This window comes from Lepidochelys kempii, chromosome 3 (genome assembly GCF_965140265.1).
Source record: "Lepidochelys kempii isolate rLepKem1 chromosome 3, rLepKem1.hap2, whole genome shotgun sequence".
NCBI classification, from domain to species: domain Eukaryota; kingdom Metazoa; phylum Chordata; order Testudines; family Cheloniidae; genus Lepidochelys; species Lepidochelys kempii.
The window spans coordinates 164,136,032-164,154,613 of NC_133258.1; the positions used below are offsets into that span (position 1 = coordinate 164,136,032).

Here is an 18,582-nt window from a genome sequence, read left to right on the forward strand (position 1 = left end):
CATTCAGGATTATCATACAATAAAAATAATGAACTATGTGTAGCCTTGTGCAGCAAAAGGAATAGTCTAGGCCAGTCACAGTTTTGTACATGTTTGTAGATAGGTGTAAAACCAAGAAAAATTTTAAAATTGGAATCTACCCAGGATAGAGGAGGGTCAGGGTCTTACTTTCTTTTTACTATAACACCTTAGCATACTATAAGACCTCAAAGGCCTGCATTTTGAGTTAGTACAAAACATTTTTAAAAATGCATAGTTCAATTTTTTTTTATTTGCACAGGCCATAAGCTGCTAGTGCGGTGGGTCAGTTCTGACACTGAAAAATGAATCTAGTTAGAAAACCTCCTGAAGGCTGTTGATGTTTGCTATAATAAATAGCACACACTTTAAGTCAAACTTTTTCATTCTGTATTCAAAGGTAATGGATTTTTTGTAACCATAGTAACCTTGTTGTATTTCTGGATAAATACATGAGGTACATACATTCTGGTTTTATTTTTGAATATAAACTACCACATTATATATTACTAATAATATGAAAAATAGGATATAGGTTAGCATAATGACAGCTTAAACTAGTATGCATTTTTCTGCTGCAAAAAATAAATATTTATCAAAAATATAGGTTCAATTAGTTTCACCCCCCTCCCTTCGCCCATTTTCCCGGTATTCTTGTAGTACCATTTATCTTTTTTTCAAGATCTCCATTAATCTCTTATTACTGTCCCATAACATTATTTTTAAAAATTTGGAAGCAGAAATACATGTGCTTAAATATTATTGAAAGATTTGTGCTGATGATTTTACTAGGGTCGTGCTCTGCCCCGTAGCATGTAGTTGCAAAATGGTCATAAATTGAAAAGTGTGAAAAACACTTTTGGAATATGTTCACCATTCTGGTGGTTTTTTGAAAAGCACACATCAGATTACATCGTGACTGATAACTACTAGCTAAGATTAATGAAGGGTTATCTATTGAAACTGCAGTCAAGATAATTTTTATAATTTTCCTACCAGCAATTAAGGGTAGGCTACTCTAAAAAGGCTCAATATTTGGCTCATCAAAAATGTTGGATGCTTATCTGAGGCTTTTCCAGCCAGACCCGGTTCTGTAAAACTGGCCTAAAGAACAGACTTTTAATGACATTTTTAATACTTTGTTTTTGTGGTCATATCTGGAAATAACGCAAGAACCACCTTTCTCATGGTAATATAGCATTTCTGTTTCTGCTCCTGGCACAAACATTTATATGAACATTTCAATACCTTAAGGTAAGTTTGGTTTCCATTTGTTTTTTGAAATGGGCAACGGTTTACAGTTTCAGTCCCTGAATTTGATTACTGTAGAAAATATAATGATAGGTCTACTGAGAAACTCCACATCTCCCCAGAGACAGCAGGACCCAGTTTCACCAAAATGGGCCTAGCTGACTGCAACTCTGATAGAGTCAAAGACAATTTTCAGAGGGCAGACCAGCTCAGTTCACTGCCTGTAGGCTAAATAGGTCTCCTCTTCCATGCAGAAGCCCCTACCATTGCCCCATTCAGTAAGACCCAATAAGTGGTCAATAAAGATTCTTCCAGTGGGGTCCCTGCTTCTCACCAAGAGTGCGCCATACTTGTAAATCTCTTGCTTTTTAATTGATATTAAATGGAAATGAAGGAGATTGATAGTCTCCTCATCTGAACTGGTGGAACATGAGTCACTTTCTTATTCTCTCTTACCATATGGGACATGACATGTATCACTGTTTGCTTCTGTGCCACCTTTATCATGCAGCTGATTTCTCACTTTGCTTGAGGTGCTGGAAATGTGGAAGGAGCCCAGGGGAAGAAATCTGATCTCAGGCAGAAGGTTGGGATTTGGGTCACCAGAAATCCAAGCCATTCTGGCTCAGGACTATTCAGATTTCTAGTCCAGATTTATGCTTGGCTCTAATTTTAATCAAAGAAATGTCATTTTTGTTGCTAAAGCAAAAGGGCCTTTGTTTCCTTACAGAGCCCGCAATCTGCTCCTTTGTAGCTGGAGGGGTCATTACAAAGTGCCACAAAGTAATCTTTCTTCTCCAAAGGCTATATCTGTACAGTGATAAAATCAAAGGATTCAAAGCCCGATTCTGAAACTCTCCAGTGTTGTATCTGTCTGTCTCTCCTGCCTGTTTTATTTGGGGTTGTGTTTTTTTTTTTGCTTTGGGTGTGAAGGTTAGTGCTGTTGGCTTCCACTGAGTATGTGCATACTGGTTTTTCAGAGGTCTATAATTTGCCCAAATTGGATGGATTTTCCTACGGACATCAAAAAGCACCTCTTTGGCCCCCAGGAAACACCCCTCACCAGAGCATGGAGTCTCTAGAGCTTCTTAATGAAACATTTGTAAGATTTTTTTTCAAATTAGCAAAACAATGTGGTTTTCTCTAACATCATTCTCATGAATGGCTGACCTATTTTAGCCAAAACATTTTTTTTAAATCCACTCAAGGCAGACACTCAGCATGGAAAGTTTCAGCCCAAGTGGTTAAATTTGGCAAAACTATAAACAACTGAAAACTATGTCTTATGACGAAAAGTGTCAAACAACCTTAACTCTAGGCATGGCTGCCAGCAGAGCTTATAATGTGCAAAGAAATAATAATGTAGCACAAACTTTTCCGAGGAGATTGCTAGTGGTGGTTTATTGTCAAAATATGAGCAAAATTTCTCCCTCCCGTGTCATCTCAGTTGGCTACCTTTGTGAGAAAAGTTTCTGGTAAAAGCCTGAAGTGAAAATAGTCGTCTTTTCTATAGCGAAACACATTTGATCTTCTAACCTGGTGAAGCCAAGAAAGACATTACTTGTAGATATATATGACACACAAAATGTTTATATTTCCATCCCTATGTAGAGTGTAATCTCCAACTTTGGCACTGAGCACACTGAGGATGTAAAAGTCTGCATTTTCTCCAGTAAGGCATACTTGACACTGCTAACAAATTTGGTTCATTTAATTTCTCTTGCATATAGTAATGACTCTATAAATCCTTAAAAGAAAAATATTCCTATTAATACTCATCTGATTGAAACTGTTATTTTCTCTGCCACACAGTAAGAAAGAATAGTGTTTGCAGTATTTCAGGAAAGGTATACTTCACCAAACAAATCACAGGGCCAGATCTTCAGCTAGCTCAATAGAGCTGTGCCAGTTTACAATAGCTGCAGATCTGGCTCACATTCGCTAGCTTTCTACAGCTAAATTTCAAATAATAATAACTAATAATCTTTTCTGGTGTCTGTGATATGTCAATTTTGATCATTTAGAGTCTCTGGAGTATAAAACCAAGGGTAATCCTTAGAAAGAGAGAGAAGAAGTTAGCCTGTAGGAATAAGTAACAGTTTGGCTGGCTCAAGTAGGGTGACCAGATGTCCGGTTTTGGACCGGAATACCCAGTTGAAAAGAGATCCTGGTCAGCACCACTGACCAGGCCATTGACTGTCCAGTTGGCAGCACCACACAGAGGGGCTGGCAGCCTTCCTGCTAGCCTCTGCGCAGCACGTCTCCCAGAAGCAGCAGCGTGTCCCCCTCAGGCTCCAATGCATAGGGGCAGCCAGGGGGCTCTGCGCGCTGCCCCTACCCCAAGTGTCACCCAGAGCTGGCACACCTGCCCCCGTCCTGAGCCCCAAGGTACCCCAGCCCTGATCCACCTCTCCCCTCCTCCTCCCCACTCAGTCCCAGCCCAGAGCACCCTCCTGCACCCCAAACCCAACTTCCCCAGCTGGGGCCTTCCCCTTCCCTCCCACACACCCCAACCCCCTCCCTAGCTCTGATTCCCCCCCCGCCCTCCGAACCCCTCGATCCCAGCCCAGAGCACCCTCCTACACCCCAAACCCCTCATCCCCAGCCCCACCACCAGAGCCCTCACACCCCCCTGCATCCCAACCCCCCCGCCTCAGCCTGCAGCCCCCTGCCATACTCTGAACCCCTCAACTCCAGCCCAGAACCCCCTTCTGAACCCCAAACCCCTTACTCCTGGCCCCACCCCAGAGCCCGCATCCCCAGGCAGCGTCCTCACCCCCTCCCGCACCCCACCCCCCTGAGCCAGCCCAGTGAAAATGAGTGAGTGAGTGAAGGTGGGGAGAGCGAGCGCCGGGGGTGTGGGTGGGGGATGGAGGGGGTGGGGCAGGGGTGGGACGAGGGTGTTCAGTTTTGTGTGAGTAGAAAATTGGCAACCCTAGGCTCAAGTTGTTCTTGAACTTGAATGCTGAAAGGCAGATTTTAAGACCAGACGGATCAGAGTTGGAGAAGAGAATGAGGAGACTTGTTAAATTCTATAATTAATAATAGGGATGGGGGGGTGAGTTTAACATCTCTAAAAATCAGGCCCACTATGTCTGATGTTCAGAAACTGAAGCACCCAAAATTAGTCAACACTGATATGAATTATTTTCTTGAAATCAATGATTAACAGTATCTTTAATATATGCGATGGCACAAATGCCATACTTCTTCAGGAAACACTTTTGAACTTTTCTTTGTCCTTTCCACACTTATATAATTCTACAGATAATTTTAAAATGACTGATTTTGCGTTTATTATTAGGACTCCGTCACAATTGTGTCAACACTTTATTTACTGCACAATTAAACATGACTTAAATGAAGGGAAATCCAGAAAACATTTGAACTGCAGAGTTTGATTGCCAGGCAGGGTATCACAAAGAGGAAAAGGCCTGTTAGATCATATGATTGTTGTTGTGGTGGTTATTCTAATTAAATATTTAATAGCATGGTATCACCCAAAGACTGCAGTCAAGATTGGAGCCCCATTGCGCTGGGTGCTGTAGAAATATAGAAGAGACAATCTTTGCCCTGACAGCTTACAATTGATAGATACTGTAGTATTTCTGTGGGAGCCAGTGTGGGACTGTTTCCTATCTTCAAAGATGTAGTATAATATACATAAATATCCGAAGGAGCCAAGTCTTCTGTTTCACCTACTCCAAAGAGTGATTCAACATCAATATAACATTGGCATCCAGTTAGTGAATTTAAGACTCTAGTTTGTTCTGGAAGTATTGGCACCTGCTGTAGTAACATGAGCAATAAAATATTTATCTTCACCTGAAATACTACTACCCATGTTACACACAAGAGATAGGAACTGAAGTCCCGTTGTCATTTTCAGGGTCTTGCTCTAATGGACCACAGTTTGACAGTCACCATTCCCATATGACTGAATGACACATCCAGATCATAAGGCAGTACAGCAAGCAACATACTTCCCAAAGCAGTACAAAAAGAGCATCATCCCTGCTGCAGGTTTCATATGGGCCAAAATACTTAAACATTATGGTGAGCACTATAAAAAAACCCAAAATAGTTTTATTGCTGCACCCAGCACTAGAGGGCAGATTACGCCAGGTTTATGGAAGGAGAGTAGGCTTCCCTTAAACGCTCTCTCTCTCTCTATATATATATATATATATAAGAAAGCACATTTGATACACCTGAACTGACATTGCCAATGACCTGTACTAGTGTAATTAATTCTTCAGACCCAGAATGCAGATTCAGCAGGCACAAAACCAAAGAGCAATTGGGACTGTCTGAGTCTGTCATTTCTGTTTCAGAGTAACAGCCGTGTTAGTCTGTATTCGCAAAAAGAAAAGGAGTACTTGTGGCATAAATTGGTTAGTCTCTAAGGTGCCACAAGTACTCCTTTTCTTTTTGTCATTTCTGTGTTTCAACTTCAAATGGAAGACTCTAGTCCATTCATTGGACTTAACTGTACAGATCCGGAGGCCGGGGAGGAAAGCATTTATGTTTATTTGTAGCAGCTCTCTTGTATCATTTTCTGTTGCAGTGCATTAGTGTAGTGTTAAATAAAATCTGCTTATTTAAAATCCTTTTAAATAGTGTTTAAATATTTCCTGCTGATACAATCTGCTAAAGTAGTTATCCTTGCTGCAGATTTCAGTTAACCTTGTTGCAGATACTAAGCCTGGAGCTACACAGACTTTTAGGGGCCTTGATTATGGAGCAAAACCTAATGGTGTCATTATAAAACCACAGCTGGACAAGCTTTTGGAATCCTTGTCCTTCAATCAGATTTGGGTAACACAGCAAGCCAGGAGAGAACTCATGTTAACCCTGCCTGAATTGCTGAGCTCTCAGGTTATTTGGGCACCAGTTTCTAGAAATTAAAATAATAAAATAAAACTCAAATTATAAAACAAAAGGGATTGGCACCTCCAAATCTGCCACATAGCCAAACACAAACTGTTTTTAACAAATAGCTTTCTCCAAAGCTAATAGCAATGGATTAGCCAAAAGAATAGAAAAAAGGCACATTTATATGGCGATGCAGGGAAAGTGCATTGCTGCTACCCATTCTGGATCTGTTCAGTGAACAGAGAAAAGGGAGGCATTAAGCTTCCAGGTCTATCAATCTCAAGCCTTGACAAGACTTAAAGTCACTCAAAAATGTGAGGTTTCAGTTTAGCAACTGTGTTAGTCTGTATCCGCAAAAAGAAAAGGAGTACTTGTGGCACCTTAGAGACTAACAAATTAATGTCAGGGTTCCTTCCCCACTCTGAACTCTAGGGTACAGATGTGGGGACCTGCATGAAACACCCCCTAAGCTTATTATTACCAGCTTAGGTTAAAAACTTCCTCAAGGTACAAATTTTGCCTTGTCCTTGAACCCTATGCTGCCACCACCAAGCATGTTAAACAAAGAACAGGGAAAGAGACCACTTGGAGACGTCTTCCCCGCAAAATATCCTCCCAAGCCCTACACCCCCTTTCTGGGGAAAGCTTGATAGAAGTCCTCACCAATTTGCATAGGTGAACACAGACCCAAAACCTTGGATCTTAAGAACAATGAAAAAGCAATCGGGATCTTAAAAGAAGAAATTTTAATTAAAGAAAAGGTAAAAGAATCACCTCTGTAAAATCAGGATGGGAAATACCTTACAGGGTAATCAGATTCAAAACACAGAGAATCCCTCTAGGCAAAACCTTAAGTTACAAAAAGACACAAAAACAGGAATATACATTCCATTCAGCACAGCTTATTTAAACAAAAGGAAATCTAACGCATTTCTAGCTGGATTGCTTACTAACTTTTTACAGGAGTTCTGAAGAGCATTCCTGATCTGTTCCCAGCAAAAGCATCATACAGACAGACCCTTTGTTGCCCCCTCCCCCCAGCTTTGGAAGTATCTTGTCTCTTCATTGGTCATTTTGGTCAGGTGCCAGCGAGGTTATCTTAGCCCTTACAGGTGAAAGGGTTTTGCCTCTGGCCAGGAGGGATTTTATAGTTCTGTATACAGAAAGGTGGTTACCCTTCGCTTTATATTTATGACATGCCCCCCAAATCACATATAGGGTGAAACACTGGTTGTGATTTCTTCCTGGAACTCTAGGAAAAAACAGACTTAATAAGACACATGCACCTCTAGATATATTACCAAGTGTATAAAGACTAACATTATTTTCCACATCTCAAGGACGATTTTAACCAGTTGATTCTGGGAAACTTTCATGGAAGAGTGCATCAGCCACTTTGTTAGAAGCTCCTGAGATGTGTTGGATGTCGAAATCAAAATCTTGGAGAGCTAAACGCCACCGAATAAGTTTTTTGTTATTTCCTGTGGCGGTATGAAGCCACTGTAGCGCAGCATGGTCGGTTTGCAGGTGGAAACGCTATCCCCAAACGTATGGGTGTAGCTTTTCCAGAGCATAGACAATGGCGTAACATTCTTTTTCACTGACTGACCAGTTGCTTTCCCTCGTAGACAGCTTCTTGCTGAGAAACACCACAGGATGGAATTCTTGATCCGGTCCTTACTGCATTAAAACTGCTCCCACACCATGCTTGGATGCATCTGTGGTTACTAGGAACGGTTTGTCAAAGTCTGGGGCCCTTAGCACAGGGTCAGACATGAATGTCACTTTAAGCTGGTTAAAGGCCTTCTGACACTCTTCGGTCCACTGAACGGCATTTGGCTGTTTTTTTTTTTGGTTGGATCTGTCAGTGGGGCGGCGATTTGGCTTATTGTGGTACAAATCGCCTGTAATATCCAGCCAAGCCTAAGAAGGATTGGACCTGTTTCTTTGACTTTGGGACAGGCCACTTTTGGATAGCACCCACTTTGGCCTGTAGGGGGTTGATAGTTCCTTGACCCACCTGGTGTCCAAGGAAAGTCACTCTGTTTAGGCCTATTTGACACTTCTTATCCTTAACAGTTAGTCCTATCTCCCTTATGCGCTCAAAGACCTTGTGTAGATTCTTTCTTTCCTGTGATCTTACACCAAGAGTTTGTCATAGTAAGAAATGTGTAAGACACTCGTCATTTAATTTTCCCTTCACAAATATGTAGATTGGATAGGAGAGTTTAAAATATCAAATGCTGTTTGAGTGATATTGCATACTGAAAAAGAGGTTGTAAGCCAAATATTCATCTACCTGCAGTGTGTTTGTATTTGTAAAATTAAATACAGTGGTCTCCTTGCAAATCATGGGGCTGATTCCCCTCTCACTTACACCTTTGTAAATTAAGAGTAGCTCCAAAGAAGTCAGTGGAGTTACAGCAAGTCAAATATGGTGTGAGAGGCAAATTATGCCCCATGCATTTTACATTTAAATTACTTTAGATGATGTTAACCAAGGGTGAGAAGATAGTTCATGTTCATTCAGGTGACAGTCTCTCTGCTAACAATGGTGCAAGTTGTGATGGTGGTTCTTGTAGGTGCTTGTCCCCTAATAACTGGACTGAAACTACTGATTCTTTTGACATCAGCCACTGAGATTAAAGTAGTTTTATGGGGGATTTTTTTGGGCTCTTGTAGTTTGAGTGCCTAAAGCTAGGCACCTAAATAAGTGATTGGGGTTGTGGATAAAGCTTATCTAGTTGATATAGTGTACTTGTATTTCCAGAAAGCCTTTGAAAAATTCTTAAGGAAACTAAGTAGTCATGGGATAAGAGGGATGGTCCTTTCATAGGTCAGTAATGGGTTGAAAGACAGGAAACAAAATGTAGAAATAAATAGTTTGTTTTCACCATGGAGAAAGGCGAACATTGGGGTCCCCCAAGGATCTACACTGGGTCCTGTGCTGTTCAACATATTTATTAATTATCTGGAAAAGGGGGTGAATAGAGAAGTGACAAAGTTTGCCAATGATACAAAATTATTCAAGATAGTTAAGTCCAAAGCAGACCATGTGGAGTTACAAAGGAATCTCACAAAACTGGGAAACAAAATGACAGATGAAATTAAATGTTAAGTGCAAAATAATGCACATTGGAAAAAATAATCCCAACTATACAGATACAATGTTGGGTTATAAAATAGCTGTTCCCATTAAAAAAAATCTTTGAGTCACCATGGATAGTTCTCTGAAAACTTCCATTCACGGCTCAGCAGTGGTCAAAAATGCTCACAGTATGTTAGAAACTGTTCAGAGAGGGATTAAAAAAAAATGAGAGAAAATATCATAATACCACTACATAAATCCATGGTGTGCTCTTACCTTGAATACTGTGCCCAATTCTGGTCACCCTGACTGAAATAGGATCTAGTAGAACTGGAAAACATTCAGAGAAGGGTAACAAAGAAGATCAAGGGTATGGAATTGCTTCCATATTAGGAGAGACTAAAAAGTTTAGGGCTATTTATTTTAGAAAAGAGACAACTAAGGGGAGAGATGATAGAGGTCTATAAAATAATGAATGGTGTGGAAAAAGTAAATAGAGAAATGTTATTTACCTTTTTCACAAAATACGAAAACCAGGGCTCACCCAATGAAAATAATAGGCAGCAAGCTTAATACAAACAAGAGGAAGTACTTTTTAACTCAACGCACAATAATCTGTGGAACTCATTGCCATGGGATGTTGTGATGGGCAAAAGTATAACTGTGTTCAAAAAAGAACTGGTTAGGTTAATGGAGGATAGGTCCATTAATGGCTATTAGTAAAGATACGATTTGGTCACAGATTCCCTAACTTTAAAGAACCTCCATGACTTCTTTGGCTTCATCCCCCTGCTGCAGCCACTGTGACCAGGACAGGGGCTGGAGCTGTCAGTCTCCCCTCCTTATGTGGCTTGGGCTTCAATCCCCCCGGTGGTCAACCCTACCCCAGGACTCTGGTTAGTTTTAGTAAAAGTCACAGGCAGGTTGTGGGCTTCTGTAGATTTTTGTTTATTGCCCGCGACCTGTCCATGCCTGTATTAAAATTAACTGTGACAAAATCTTAACCTTAGCTGTTAGCCAAAGTGATTAGGGATGCAGCCTTCTGCTCGGGGTGACCATAAACCTCGGACTACGAGAAGCTTGGAGTGGAAGATAGGGTGGATCACTCCATTATTGCTCTGTTCTGTGTATACTCCCTTTGAAGCTCTAGTATGGGTAGCTGTTGGAGACAGGATACTGGGCAAGATGGACCATGGTCTGACCTAGTATGGCAACTCTGCAGCAGGGGGATGAAGCCAAAGAAGTCATGGAGGTTCTTTAAAGTTACGGAATCTGTGACCAAATCGTATCTTTACTAATAGCCATTAATGGACCTATCCTCCATTAACCTAACCAGTTCATGGAGCAGGTCCTCAAAGAATCAATCGTGAAGCACTTGCATGAGAGGAAAGTGATCAGGAACAGCCAGCATGGATTCACCAAGGGAAGGTCATGCCTGACTAATCTAATCGCCTTTTATGATGAGATTACTGGTTCTGTGGATGAAGGGAAAGCAGTGGATGTATTGTTTCTAGACTTTAGCAAAGCTTTTGACACGGTCTCCCACAGTATTCTTGTCAGCAAGTTAAGGAAGTATGGGCTGGATGAATGCACTATAAGGTGGGTAGAAAGCTGGCTAGATTGTCGGGCTCAACGGGTAGTGATCAATGGCTCCATGTCTAGTTGGCAGCCGGTGTCAAGTGGAGTGCCCCAGGGGTCGGTCCTGGGGCCGGTTTTGTTCAATATCTTCATAAATGATCTGGAGGATGGTGTGGATTGCACTCTCAGCAAATTTGCAGATGATACTAAACTGGGAGGAGTGGTAGATATGCTGGAGGGGAGGGATAGGATACAGAAGGACCTAGACAAATTGGAGGATTGGGCCAAAAGAAATCTGATGAGGTTCAATAAGGATAAGTGCAGGGTCCTGCACTTAGGACGGAAGAACCCAATGCACAGCTACAGACTAGGGACCGAATGGCTAGGCAGCAGTTCTGCGGAAAAGGACCTAGGGGTGACAGTGGACGAGAAGCTGGATATGAGTCAGCAGTGTGCCCTTGTTGCCAAGAAGGCCAATGGCATTTTGGGATGTATAAGTAGGGGCATAGCGAGCAGATCGAGGGACGTGATCGTTCCCCTCTATTCGACATTGGTGAGGCCTCATCTGGAGTACTGTGTCCAGTTTTGGGCCCCACACTTCAAGAAGGATGTGGATAAATTGGAGAGAGTCCAGCGAAGGGCAACAAAAATGATTAGGGGACTGGAACACATGAGTTATGAGGAGAGGCTGAGGGAGCTGGGATTGTTTAGCCTGCAGAAGAGAAGAATGAGGGGGGATTTGATAGCTGCTTTCAACTACCTGAAAGGGGGTTCCAAAGAGGATGGCTCTAGACTGTTCTCAATGGTAGCAGATGACAGAACGAGGAGTAATGGTCTCAAGTTGCAGTGGGGGAGGTTTAGATTGGATATTAGGAAAAACTTTTTCACTAAGAGGGTGGTGAAACACTGGAATGCGTTACCTAGGGAGGTGGTAGAATCTCCTTCCTTAGAGGTTTTTAAGGTCAGGCTTGACAAAGCCCTGGCTGGGATGATTTAACTGGGAATTGGTCCTGCTTCGAGCAGGGGGTTGGACTAGATGACCTTCTGGGGTCCCTTCCAACCCTGATATTCTATGATTCTATGATTCTAACTCTTATGTTCTTATAGTCTTAGAATTTCTGATGTGTTGAGTATCCTCCCTCAGTCTGAAATCAACTGGGCCACTTATTTAGGTGCCTAGATACGGATTCAGATGCCTACATGTGGTAACCAAATTTGAAAATTTGCACTTATCTTCACAGTGATAGAAACTGGACAGTTATATTTGACATCAAGACTTAAGACTAAACTCTGGTTTTGCTTTCCTCAGTTAATATGTGTGTGTTCCCATTAACTCTTTTAGAGAGAGTAAACTTTTTTTAAAATTTGGGCTTTATTGAACATTTAAAAATAATTGACAACCCCCAAAGAACAAAAATAAGAGATTGGTGGATGTGGGGCTCCGCAAAATATTCACAAAAGAACAGATTGTGAACACCTTACTCACATTGGTGAATATGAGGATTTTGCATATTTTTGCAGGGGTGGGGTGTTTTTGGAAAAGAATCTAGTATAATGAAAAACTGTTGGAATTTTGTTGCTTTCACTCACAATAATGCCCATTTTTCAATGAAAATCAGTCCATGTTCACTCAAAAAGTTGGGGAACCGCAAAGATCTCCACATTTTTTAAACTTCTTAAATTGGACGTTTTCTTTCTGCAAAGATTAATTTTGTATTGAAACTCATTAAAATTTAAAATTTCACGTGAATCAGTGAGAGAATTTCAATTTCATGAAAAATAATTTATAAATGAACTTTTGGGACTATGAAATGATCCAGGATAAAACGACAAATATTTTTGTCAGTGAATATATAGCACTTAATTTACATCACTGGAATGGGAACGAGTACTAGAAACATTTATGACAAATCGATGTGTAAGTAAAAGAAACTACAATTGGAGTAAGTTACTAGATGTCACAAGCAGCTATGCTACATACTGACAATTGTTGCTGGCTGTTAACCCTTTGGGTGTTGAATATTACAGGTGCATCCACATGTATTGCACCACCTGCACAACTGAATGTGTTCTGTGTGTGTCCTAACATTCCAGTGACACCAGTGAAATGTTCATGGATGGTAGCAACACAACAGGCAAGTGCACTGGACGCCCAACAGTGATAGTATAACACTTCTGCATGTAATGCTCTTCTCCAGGAAGGCACATGGAGAATATTACAGGGCTGCTTGCTCTAAAGGATCAAAATCAGTCCATGAAGTCAATGGAGTTGCATCTGCTTACATGAGGGTGAATTTGAGACAGTTCTTGCTCCCAATAGGTGAATGGATGTTTACTAGTGACCCTCACAGGAGAAGGTTTAGGTCTTTTTTTAAAATTTTTTATTGGCACTGGATCCTCACTCATAATCTCCATCCCTCTTTGGAGTTGCACATCCAGTACTGTTCCCAGCACATACTGGATAGTTAATAAATTAATTTGTTTGAAAACTAATTTAATTGTTTGAGAGACTGGAAATCTGCATTCTGTCAATTTTAGCAGCGAGTGAACCTCAGAGGTTTGGACATTTGGTAAACTTTGCATGAGCATCCAGATATATGGATGCTTGTTCAGGCCTCTTGTTTCTGTAAATTTGTGGTGAAAAATCTGAGAATGACTTTTAAAAATAGTTCCAGATTATTTTACCAGTTAATATCACTAAACTATTTCTATTTAGATTTAGAAATAATACAGGAGCAGCCTTTCCTTCATTGTTCTCAGCACTTTTGGTTCTCATCTGTTCATGGTGAACAATACATATCTGAACATTACAGAATCTTAAAGTTAGATGTGATTTTAGTTCTAAAAATACATGACAGTTTGGACTGTTGGAAGAGGATTTTTGTATTTTCCAAATCTGTTGCCCCCTTTCCTAAATTATGCAATAAAAAACGTTTGCAGGGCATAAATCAAGTCAGATTGCAGCTTGATGTGTCTCAAAAATCATGAAAGGAATTCTGGCAGATTTCTTTTCCTGTTGAATCATTGCAAGAATTTAACCTACGTTTTTACACCTACCACCCAAATTGTTTACATAAAACTTTATAGCCATTTAGTTGGTACTGAACTTCATCAGACTTTTCACTATTTCTTTAAAATATGATATTTTTATGATAATCCACTTCTGATCTAAATTGCAGTTTGGCCTCAAAAGTTTTTTTTATACGATAGATATATTCATACCAATCATACAGATTCATACCATATAAATATAGTAACAATTTAAGATGATGTATTACAAAGAAAATAAATAATGCATAAGCACTAAAATTAAGTGAACATAAATGGAAGCATGTAAGGAAAATATCAGATTAGTGTTCTTTAAGTAATGCAAAAACTCAAAATCTTTTAAGATGACTATCATGAGGCAGATGAGAAACGGAGTTCATTACTATTTCAGTGATGGCAGCATTGCAAATACTGTACTCTGTTATTGTAGATGCAACTTAAATGTTCATATATTGATTTCTTTTTTCTGCCATTGCTGGCAATGTATATGATGGCATGTAAATCAACATCTGGATTCATAATTTAACAATGCTGCTGTTGTTTAAGCATTTCAGTAAAGTACTGCACAGCACAAGGTCAGCAGACTTAAGGGGAAAAAGCGTCATCTAAGGAAAAGTGAATTTTCATTCTGGTGATAATCTTCTGCCTTGTGTCCTGTATCAAGGAGTATATCTCCACTCATTTTTTATTCTAGTTTGCTATTAATCAGTGAAACTTGAGATCTTTCCATAATAATCCTTATTGTGAGTGCCTGAAGGTTCTATCAGTGTAGGTACATCAAAATATGTAATTTTGTACAAATATCCTTTGAGATTTATTGGGGCAATATAAATTAGAGTGGTTTGGAATAAGTACTTGATAAAGAGCAGTAGAAGATAAAATACTTCTTGTTTGAACTTAGGATGGTATCAGAGTGGATCTATGTTACATTCAGAATAGAAATATTTGATCTTGCAATGAAATTCTTTGAATTGGCTTTTACATTAAAAAGATTTATTTTGAATTGATATATAAATAGAATATATGATGGAATTTACTAGGCAAATAAATATACCACTTCTAGTGAGGGATAAAACTCATTTTTCTTGAGAGGTAAATGTATAATTGAATATGAATGCTCTGTTTACACTGTGCATTACAATGTTGTACATTTAAAGTGTGCTCACAAAACTATTATTTGTATTATCTTTTGCACATTGCACTGGGAGTGGTGCACTGGAATATTTCTTTTTTGTGTCTTTTCTAACTGATCCAGAGGCTGCAGAAGTTGCATTACCAGGCTACTCTGGACATACAAGTGAGGGAATACAGATAATATATAAAACACATAATATTCTAGACCCAGAGATACTTAAGATCTCTCTCCAGCATCCCTCTAAAATAACTGAAGCCAGCTTTCTCTCTCTTTTGAGGCTCCATCTGATTCAGGCCTCGGAATATTAGCGATACTTAACACTCTATGTATTCAAAGCATTTTAAAGATATTAATTCTTACAATTTACCTGGGGAGGAAAGTAGGCAACTAGTGTTGGCCCCATTTTTCAGATAGGGAAACTGAAGCACAGCACAGAGAGTCTGATGGCCAGATTTCCAGAGATGCTGTACATCCCGCAGCTCCTATGGCACCACTGAAAATACAACTTACCCAAGATCACACACCTGAACAGAGCCTGCATAAAAGCACAACGGTTTCGGCTCCCCCGTCCATGCTTAATCTACTTGGCCACACTGTGTTTCAAGTCAAAAAATATTTTAATGAGAATTCATATAAATAGATGTTGAACAGAGCTGTAAGGAATGTGAAATATCTTGGTACAAACATATTACCTTTGTGTTAAGAATAGGTATTTCTGTTGATTGAAAGGAAATAATTATTGTTTGAATATGTGTTACCAACTTGTCCCTACATGACATCAGATGAGTAGAGCTATTTCATGACCACAATAAAACAGTTGGACTGCCCTTTTAAGAGGGCTGCTCCTCCTCTCCCTCTTCATTGGTTTTGAGCCCATGGTGACAAAGAAGGCTAGAATGAGTGGAATGTATAAACAAGGTTCAAAGAGGACAGGTGACAAAAGCCTACATGTCGATATAAATAAAGGTGAATTAACAGAAGGCTGGACATTTGGGGGAGGATGGAATATTATAGTAGAGTTATAGGGAGCTACAGGTGGGAAGACCATGGGGGAATCTGCTTAGTATCTTTGATGTCTATTCAGAAAAGCAACGAATATGGGGAATAAACAAGAAGAACTGAAAGTCTTAATATATAAGCTAAATTATGACTTAATTGGCATCACTGAGAATTGGTGGGTTAAATCTCATCACTGGAATATTGGTATAGAGGGGAAAAGGAAGGAGGGGTTGTATTACACATCAAGAACATACACACTTGCAATAAAGGTAGGAGGTCAAGAAGGAGAGGATAACATACAGTGTCAACAACCACGGACAGGACAAGGAGAATGAAGATGGAGTAGAAGTCCTAATATGTAGCCAGTATAAGAAACCTAAGTGTGAGCTTTTTCAGGGTAGTGGAGAGGGTGGAGGCCAGACTGGAAAGGATCCAAGATGGAGTTACAGGAGATTAAATCAGTGTATCGTGTGTAGACATCGTGTTTGGTTTACAGATGAAGAGGAGGAGGCAGATGAGATGATGACTAGTGGCTGAGAAGGTCCATTATGTAGACTGGAGCCTCCTGCAATCTTTTTTGGGGAGAACAGAAACTTGAAACTTGAATTTGTTCCTTCTCTTATTTAAAGCTGCTTAATGCTTGAATTATGAGGCCAAATACCCAGGCATGTCTCTTATATACATTGTGGGAGGGACAGGTGATTTTACACCACCTTTCTGCTCTGCTGATCCTGGAGACCAGCCCTATATGGGCCTGTTGAGAAGACCAATTAATCTGCTTGACCTATGTGTCTGGACATTCTTCTTACACCCCTGTATTCCATGCCCTGGAAGGGCTTTCCCATAGAAACAAGTTTTAATAGGAGCATTGTGTACATTTGTCAGATAGTTAGATTATTTGGGATAATTGAGACACATGCTAATCTCTTTAAAAAATAGGTTAAAAGGGGGAGTTTCCATTTTGTCAGATGAAATGTTTTGTGCTCCTGTTGTGAGGCTGGCAGGATTTAATATCATTCTTTTAATGGCACAAACTCATTTTTTCCAAACTCTTAAGTTGTATTGGGAATGTGAATATATGCATAATTGAAGCTCTTCTGTTAAATGTATATGCAAATATAAAACACACTGGCCAAACAATACTCAAAATAATGTACTCAATACTGGCAGAACAATACTCAAAATACATTGAAAAAACATATTAGAGTAAGATAATGTACGTCTCTCTAATTTCCTGGGACCAACGTGGCTACAACAACACTACATAAGATAACGTATGGAGTTCCCTGAAAAAGAAATGCTTGTATCTTAGCTTAACTAGATAAGTCTCTGGCAGAGTCGAGAGAGAGCAGCAAAAACAGATGGTAGCTAGAACTAGAACGCGATTGACAATATTTGCATATAGGTCAAAGGAAAATTCCAGGGGACTAAATGGACTGATTTGGTTTGAGGCAGTTCAGAGAAATTACAAGAAAACTACTTTCACCAAACAGTCTGCCCCAAGTGATTCCTCTTTGGGAAGCACATTAATCAGTGCTACATTATTCAGCCATAGAACCACTCCTCCTTACCCTACCTTACAGTTAGGTGACACTGTTTTGTGGAGGCAGATTCACTGTGGCTGAAGCTGCAGGGCACGCCGTTGATGACATGGCCTTCCTTTCCCATCAGATAAGCCCCCCCATCAAAATTGGCAGTATGTGTTTTAATATATTTTAATACATTTCATAGGATTGGCCAGTCTTCTCTCCAACCCTCACCACCCACCTTTTGTTGTTGTTACTGCAGTATTACAGTGTTTGTCTGTATGTGTGTTAGAGTTGTCACTCTGACACAAGCAAATCCAGAAAGCTTTCCTTAACAAGCTAACAGAAAGGAAATAAATTCTCACGAATAATACTTAATGGTTAATAGTCTGTAGTCTTTCTGTACTATAGAAAGTAGGACATGGAAAATCTGAACTGAGGATCTAGGCTAGAGGGGGGAAAAGGAAAAGTATAGGACTGTGGGAAGTGAATAATATACCTTGTTCTGTACGCATGAGAGTGGGGACTTCAGAAGTCTCTTAAGGGTTCACCACTTGTGAATTATGCATCTCACTCTCACTAGTAGGCATAAATGCATAATTCTAATCTGTTCTTATTACTTATTTATAACACACCAGTAGAATGTAAATTCTGTGCCTCCTTTGTACAAGCTACACATGCCACTTAAGGTATGCAGCTATTTCCAGGAGCCTACTCAGACAACTTTCCTGGCGTAGCACATCATTCCCAATTAAAAGGCCTAAACTTCTAATGATAAATAAAACTTACTTTTCCCCAATTCACAGTTGGATCATGGAGGGGTGTGTGTAAGAGAAAAGGGAGAGAATTAATAGAAAATAAGAATTCAGCTTGAAATAACCTACTCTGCATTATTATCATTGTTATTTATTATAGTTACTGTTATTAATAAACGGTATATGGTTGGGGAAAAGCCTGCAACAAATACTAAATTTATGAGATCGGGGACAGGTGATTGTTCTTTCTTTTCATTTAGCTAACATTGATCAATTTGTATTTTTCCCTGATGATAGTTTTTGCCATAA

At 39.9% G+C, this 18,582-nt stretch overlaps 1 protein-coding gene across 1 annotated transcript in view; it reads left to right on the top strand.

The window, feature by feature from the left end:
- Positions 1–18,582, top strand: part of USH2A (usherin) — a 571,967-nt gene that overhangs the window by 275,538 nt on the left and 277,847 nt on the right. The gene's annotated exons all lie outside the window — the stretch shown is intronic.